At 36.3% G+C, this 7,311-nt stretch overlaps 1 pseudogene; it reads right to left on the bottom strand.

Moving 5' to 3' along the window:
* The window catches only part of LOC116092832, a 62,391-nt pseudogene that overhangs the window by 991 nt on the left and 54,089 nt on the right, over nt 1-7,311 (bottom strand).

Consider the following 7,311-nt stretch of genomic DNA (forward strand, 5'->3'; position numbering starts at 1 on the left):
AAAAAAAAAAAAAAAAAAAAAAAAAAAAAAAAAAAAAAAAAAAAAAAAAAAAAAAAAAATTCTCACGTTTGTGGAAGAGTATCGAGATCACTTTCATCTACTCCATTATTGTTGATAATAGTTCATATGATTAAAACTGTAAATGTTCACAAATATCCCAGGTACATTTATAAATTATAGGCTGTATTATTTTCCTACATAAACCTCTGAGTTTAAAACAAAATATATTATATAGCTTTATTATACCAAGGACATGTTCCTGTTTCAGACTTTTCTTATTCTATAAATATATGCTAAATATCAGTTATGAACTAGGATTTTAACTATAATGTTGAGAATGATTACAATAGAATAAAACTTTTGTTCTCATGTCTTTTACAATGTGTGGGGCAGACAGTACCTGCCAACATCCCATATTACGATTTGCCAGAAAAACAAAATCAATAAGATATAATGCATCTACTGAAATGGGAATACTTGAAATCCAGAGGAGGTGGGGGTTTGGTCTAAGCTGAGACTGAAAAATCTAAAACTGAGAAGGACAAATATATGAAAGCAGAAAAATAGAAGATCGAGAAACAAGAGCAAAGAAAAGAATGAGAAATTGATGGTGTGTTGTCAGTGAGCAAGAGATTAAGTGAGAGACAGACAGAGGGAGAGGAGGAGAGAAAGGAGGAAGGGTAGGGATGGGTAAACCAAAAAAAGAGTAAATGGTGAGGGAGGAGAATTAGTCTTTTTTTTTCCTGTGTCTATTTTTTTAACCCCTTGTCTCCTGACATCAACAAATTGAATGGTTCTCACTCACTTTCATAAAAGCAGATGTATAACCTGCCAATTCTAGTACTGATATCTAAAACATTCAAACAGACACACCTAGGTATATTTTATCTTATTTCTGGGGAGCTCAGATACAACATAACATAAGAAAATATGTATATTTGCAAAACTTTCTGGTTAGTAAGATAAGGAAACAGGTGCATTTCATTAAATCACCGATGGCACTGTAAGTGTGTGTTTATTCATCCAGTAGTATATTGTATCTGTTCCACTGCCCTGAATTTTTAAGAGGCATCAAGAAATAAATATGACATGGTTCTTGAATTGATGGCATACAGAAACAAACAACATTTCAAAGAAGTACACAAAACATCTGACATTAGGTCCTATAGTCATTCATCATAGGGTTTAGAAAGATGGTAGCAGTTTATAATTAGGAATATTACAAATATAAAATATAGGAATATATGAGAGCCATATAGGAATTCTGGGTTGAGTGTGCAAACTGTGACTGTCAAGAAGGGATTGGTTATTACAGCTTGTCTAAGTATTTCTTAATAACAGGTATTTTTTAGACAGGTCCTAAAGGATCAAGCATTGTAGACTGGCATCCAACTCACTGTGTTGCTGAGAATAATCTTAAATTTCTGATCATTCAGCGTCTACCTTCCATGTATGCTGAGATTACAGGTGTACATCACCATATCTGGGGATCAAATCCATCATCTTCTTTATATATGCTAGGCAAACATTTTGCAAACTAAGCCACAACATAATACTAATTAGGTTTTATGTTTTGATGTATGAGACCTAGCACAAACTATAAAGAATATAGTAGATTTATTGATGAAATTGCCCTTAAAAACAGGTGAATTAATAAGGAAAATATTTTATATACATGTACATATATCCACTTGAATTTTACTTAGTAATAGAGAAGAAAAACATAATTTACTAGGGAAAAGGTGGAGACAGAATTATGTTAAATGAAATATATGACTCTGAAGGATTGATATTATGTGTTTTCTCTACACAAAATAGAATAACCTAGAATAAATTTACTCTAAAACATGAATATAGTAGAGGTATTATTTGGGAAGAATAAGTGTTCAAATACAAATCTGAAAGGGGGTACAATAATGGGCTAATATTAACAAATATGTATTATCCATGTATGCAAATATCAAACAATTAAACTTAATTATAATTCTATACAATTAATCTACACTTATAACAGAAGAAACTTTGGAGAAATGGTGACCAAAACTCATCAAAAGAGATAGACATGACTTTCTCTGCATAATAGTGTATAGGAACATTTTAAGGAGTATAGAATGTGGACTTCCTAGAGTGCAGATAATCAGACTGAAAAGTGTACAGTGAAGTTGTTTTTCTTGAGAAGACCTGGAATTCACCAAAGACTTTGGGAATGTACTTGAAAATGAAGGTATACACATGTTTAAGAAGTTCAGCACTCTCTTTCTCTGTAACCTTAAGCTGATATTAAGAAAGCTCCCCAAAATAAAATAGTCATAAGAGGCAGATGGAGGGAGGGAAATGGGAGAGAACAGGGATGGGTTATTGGAATGGGGAGTTCAGGATCAGGAGTATGGAAGAACTAAGGATCAGGTGTGAGGAAGGACAGGAGAGATGGCTAGATGGCTATGAAAATGAAAGGAAATCTGCAACTGAAGGGGATGAGGAGGTGGGAAACATCTTCAGAATGAGACTGAGATTTGGGATAAGGGAGACACCCAAAAAGTCAATGTGGGTAACCTTAGCTGTGACTCACAACATTGGGATTATGGAACCTGAACAGGCCACCTCCTATAGCTTGGCAAGAATTCCATTGGAGTGATAGAGACACCAACCAACCCCAAACCTTTCAACTTTAACTCTGGTTACAAGAATTGCAGGCAAGGGGGGTGGAACAGAGATTGAGGGATTGGCCAACCAATAACCTGCCTAATTTGAGACCCATCCCATGGGCAAGTACCAATTCCTGACAATATTGATGATTCTCTGTTATGTTTACAGACAGGAACATGTTGTCCTCTGAGAGACTCCTCTCAGCAGTTGATACAGATGCAGACACCGATAGCCAGATAGTTTTAGGAGTTTGGGGACTCTTATGGAAAAATAAGAGGAAGGACTGTGGGAAAAGAAGGGTATAGGAACTCCACAGGAGGACCAACAGAATCAACCAACCTGAACCTTTAGGGTATCTAAGAGACTGAACCATGAATCAAAAAACATACAAAGACTGAACATAGGCCTTGCTGAATATATGTAGCAAAAGTGAGGTCTTCATGTGGGTCCTAAATAACTGGTGCATAGGCTATCCCAAAATGTCTTTCCTTTAAATGGGATATGTACTTCTACCCCTGCTGCCTTGTCTGGCTTCAGTGAGAGAGAAAGCACCTAGCCTTGCAGACACTTGAAGGGCTGGAATGGTGGGATAACTAGGGGTCCCAACCCTATCAGAGGAGAAGGGGAGGGGGATAGGGGAATGATTGTGGGAAGGGTTGACCAGTGGTTAGGCAGTGAGCAGGATGGAAATTAAATGAGTAAAAAATAAGCTAAAATTATTTTTAAAAAAGCTCCCAATAGTATTAAATTCGTTAATGGCTACATGGTGCTTTAAAGTTGTAGTGTAATAGAGGCAAGGGGCTACAAATTAACTTCAACAATCAAATGGCCACATTTATTAAAATGATCAAATAATTTAGAAGAGCAGTCTAAAGAACTTGCATTGCAGGATTTACAGAGAACATTGCATAACTGACAGAAAAGTAAATGGTAATGTTAAGGGTATTGATTAATATATAAAGCTATAAAAAGAAGAGTAATGTAAAGCCTATATGGGTCACCTATGTAAGCTGGTAAACAAGCTGTACTCAATGTAATAGCACACAATTTCATTTCCTGGTCCACATTGGGCAGTTGCTTACGATGCCTTTTTAATTAATGTATGTTGTATCATGTATATACGCATGCAAGAGTATGGTATTTAGTGCCTAAGCATTTTAACTTATTTATAACTACATTCAACTAATGAAGAATAGCAGTAACATATGTGTGTTCTTAAATTACAGATTCATTATTGCAGATTCAATTCCCATAGATAAAAGTTGTTCTCAATGTATGCTTTCAATTTTGTTAAATTTGTTACATATTTCTCAGAACTATTCTTTTTGTGAGTTAAGAGTATTATTGGCTGAAGCTGACGTATATTATCTCAGAGACAGAAACTAATAATTTACATTATATTCTGAAAGTTTTATATTTTCAGATGTTATAAGAAATGGACACAAATTCTGACCAGTCTTAACATATATCTGTCATTGCCATGTCGAACTCCTCTCTTGACATGAGATAAAACAGGCCCACTCCTAGGAGATTTACTGGGAGTATAGAGAGTTTTAGGTACACTCATAAACAACTCATACATTCCAATATTGGCTTCTTTTACCCGGTCAATCTTGCTTTGTTTAGAAACTCTCTTTTCTTCTATGATCTGACAAATTAGTGACATTACTCTGATTTTTTGACTCCCCATTTCATTCTTTTTCAAAGTTTACAAATTGTCTACTTCTTTTCTTTTATTAGATATTTTATTTATATTTCAAATGATATCCCGTTTCCAGGTTTCCCCTCAGGAAAAAAACCTGTTTCCTCCCCCACTCCCCCTGCTCACCATCCCATCCTCTCCTGCTTCCTGGCAATGGCATTCCCCTACACTGGGGCATAGAACCTTCACAGGACCAAGGACCTCTCCTCCCATTGATGACCAACAAAGCCATCCTCTGCTATATGCATGCTGCTGGAGCCATTAGTCCCACCATGTGTACTCTTTGGTTGGTGGTTTAGTCCCTGAGAGCTCTGAGGGTACTGGTTAGTTCATATTGTTGTTGCTCCTATAGGGCTGCAAACCCCTTCCTCTCCTTGGGTTCTTTCCTCTAGCTCCTTCATTGGGGACACCGTGCTCAGTACAATGGATGGCTGTGAGCCTCTACTTCTGTATTAGTTGGGTACTGTCAGAGCCTCTCAGGAGACAACTATATCAGGCTCCTGTCAGCAAGCACTTGCTGGGTTTGGTGATTACATGTGGGAAGGATTCCCAGGTGGAGCAGTCTCTGGATTGTCCTTCCTTCAGTCTCTGCTCCATACTTTGTCCCTGCAACTCCTTCCATGGGTATTTTGTTCCCCCTTCTAAGATGGACCAAAGTATCCACACTTTGGTTTTCCTTCTTCTTGAGTTTCTTGTGGTTTGTAGATTGTATCTGGTATTCTAAGCTTCTGAGCTACTATCCACTTATCCGTGAGTGCTTACCATGCGTGTTCTTTTGTGATTGGGAGAATTCTCAACTGAGGAATACTGAATGGCTAAGAAGCACCTAAAGAAATATTCAACATCCTTTGTCATCAGGAAAATGCAAATCAAAACAACTCTGAGATTCCACCTCATAACAGTGAGAATGGCTAAGATCAAAAAAACTCAGGTGACAGTAGATGCTGGTAAGGTTTTGGAGAAAGAGGAACACTCCTTCATTGCTGGTAGGATTGCAAGCTGTTATAACCACCCTGGAAATTAGTTTGGTGATTCCTCAGGAAACTGGACATAATATTACCTGAGGACCCAGCTATACCACTCCTGGTCATATACCTAGAAGATGCTCCAACATGTAATAAAGACACATGCTTCACTATGCTCATAGCAGCCTTATTTATAAAAGCTAGAACCTAGAAAAAACGAAGATGTCCCTCAACAGAAGAACTCATGTTTTATTCTTGTGAGCAATAACTTTTCTCTTTTGTTTAATGTTTTTGACTGACATCGTGTTTCTTTGATTCATATTCATAAACTTGACAATTGTTGAAATTAATTACTATATCTGTCACCTTAAACTTTTCAACTTATTGTAAGTATGTCTGAAATTGTGTCTTTTAACATTTTTGATATAAATAATATACCATTGTCGACTACATTCACCTGATTCTGTCAGAGAGCATTAAGAATTATTCCTTTGTAAGACTCTGCTCATCCATCATTCCTTCCAGCTGTTTTAATATCAATTATTCTGGAACCTCTTAAATCTACTCAATTATAAACCAAACCCATTTTATTGTTTTGTTTAATAATACTGTTATGCATCTTTGCTTTATCTTCATTTCCTCCAACCAGCCACCATCAGCAAAACCACAAACTAATTCTAGATCATGGCCTACACCTTCTTTGTTCCTGAGCCATAAATCCTCCAAGACCTATGTGTACCACAATAGGCCAAATTTCATATTGGTATTCTGCTTTGGTAAAGAAAGTTTTGCTTGATGAAATTCTCTTTTACTCTCTCAAACTTTTTCTCTATCCACTGCCATATCTGCAAGCATAGGCCAAGATTCAGACTCTTAGGTTGGAAGCCCCCATGACCTAGTTCAATAAAACATCTCATCCACCAGCTCTCTCTAGCCATGCTCAGGTCATGATTCTCTGGCATGGGCCCAAACCAAGGAGAGGCAGATTATCATATCAGACCCCTAACCTAAGAATGAAATCTAGGTACAATCCCCAAAACACAAAAATTACTACTGACAAGGGCAAAATGTCTCCCTTGAAACATACTGGTGCAATGGAAATACCTTCTTACATCAACTACCTAGGTGAACTCTAGGACACAGAAATTAAAAGAGTTTTTCATACATTTTTAACAAAAAAATTCAAGGAATTTAAAGAAGACATACATTATCACTTCACTGAATTCCAAGAAGACAACAGTATGTGTTACCCAAGAAATACAAACAGAAGGCTGATGGAAATGGTCTAGGACTTGAGATCAGATTTCAATAAAGAGATAGAAATCTGGAAGAAGAGTAATGCTGAAATGAAGATAGAATTGAAAAACCCTGTAACTTAACTGGAAAACTCAAAGGAAAAATTTCCAGTTAGCATGTGTCAAGCAGAAGATAAAATATCATGACAGAAAATAAAATAGATAATCTATTTACAAAATTAAAAAATAATTAATAATTACAAAATAATTAAGTAACCTGGTAAAAATAAAATCACAGGAAAGGAAAATGCAGGAAAAATAGAACAACAACAAAGACTAAATCCTTGACTTATAAGCATAAGGAAGAAGAATCACAAGTCAAGGGCAGAAACCATATCTATTACAAGATAATAGAAACAAACAAACGAAAATGTTCCCCCAGACTAAGGAAAGTCAGACATTCAAATTCTAGAAATACATAGAACATAAATTGCACTTTATCTTGCCTACTGGGGTACAGGTTATACAAACCTTGTGGGCGTAGCCAACCAATAACAGGTTCAAGTTGAGACCCATGTCATGAGATGGAGTCCATTCATGACACTGCCTGGAAACCAGAAACTAGAGGCTGGATGCAAAGCCCTGTAATATAAGGCCAAACATGACTACCAAATAAAGTAAAAAATAAAATCAAGAAAGAGAGAAAGAAAGAAGGAAAGGGAGGAAGGAAGGAAGAAAGAAAGAAACAAAAAAAGAAAGAAAG

This window comes from Mastomys coucha, chromosome X, assembly GCF_008632895.1.
Source record: "Mastomys coucha isolate ucsf_1 chromosome X, UCSF_Mcou_1, whole genome shotgun sequence".
NCBI classification, from domain to species: domain Eukaryota; kingdom Metazoa; phylum Chordata; class Mammalia; order Rodentia; family Muridae; genus Mastomys; species Mastomys coucha.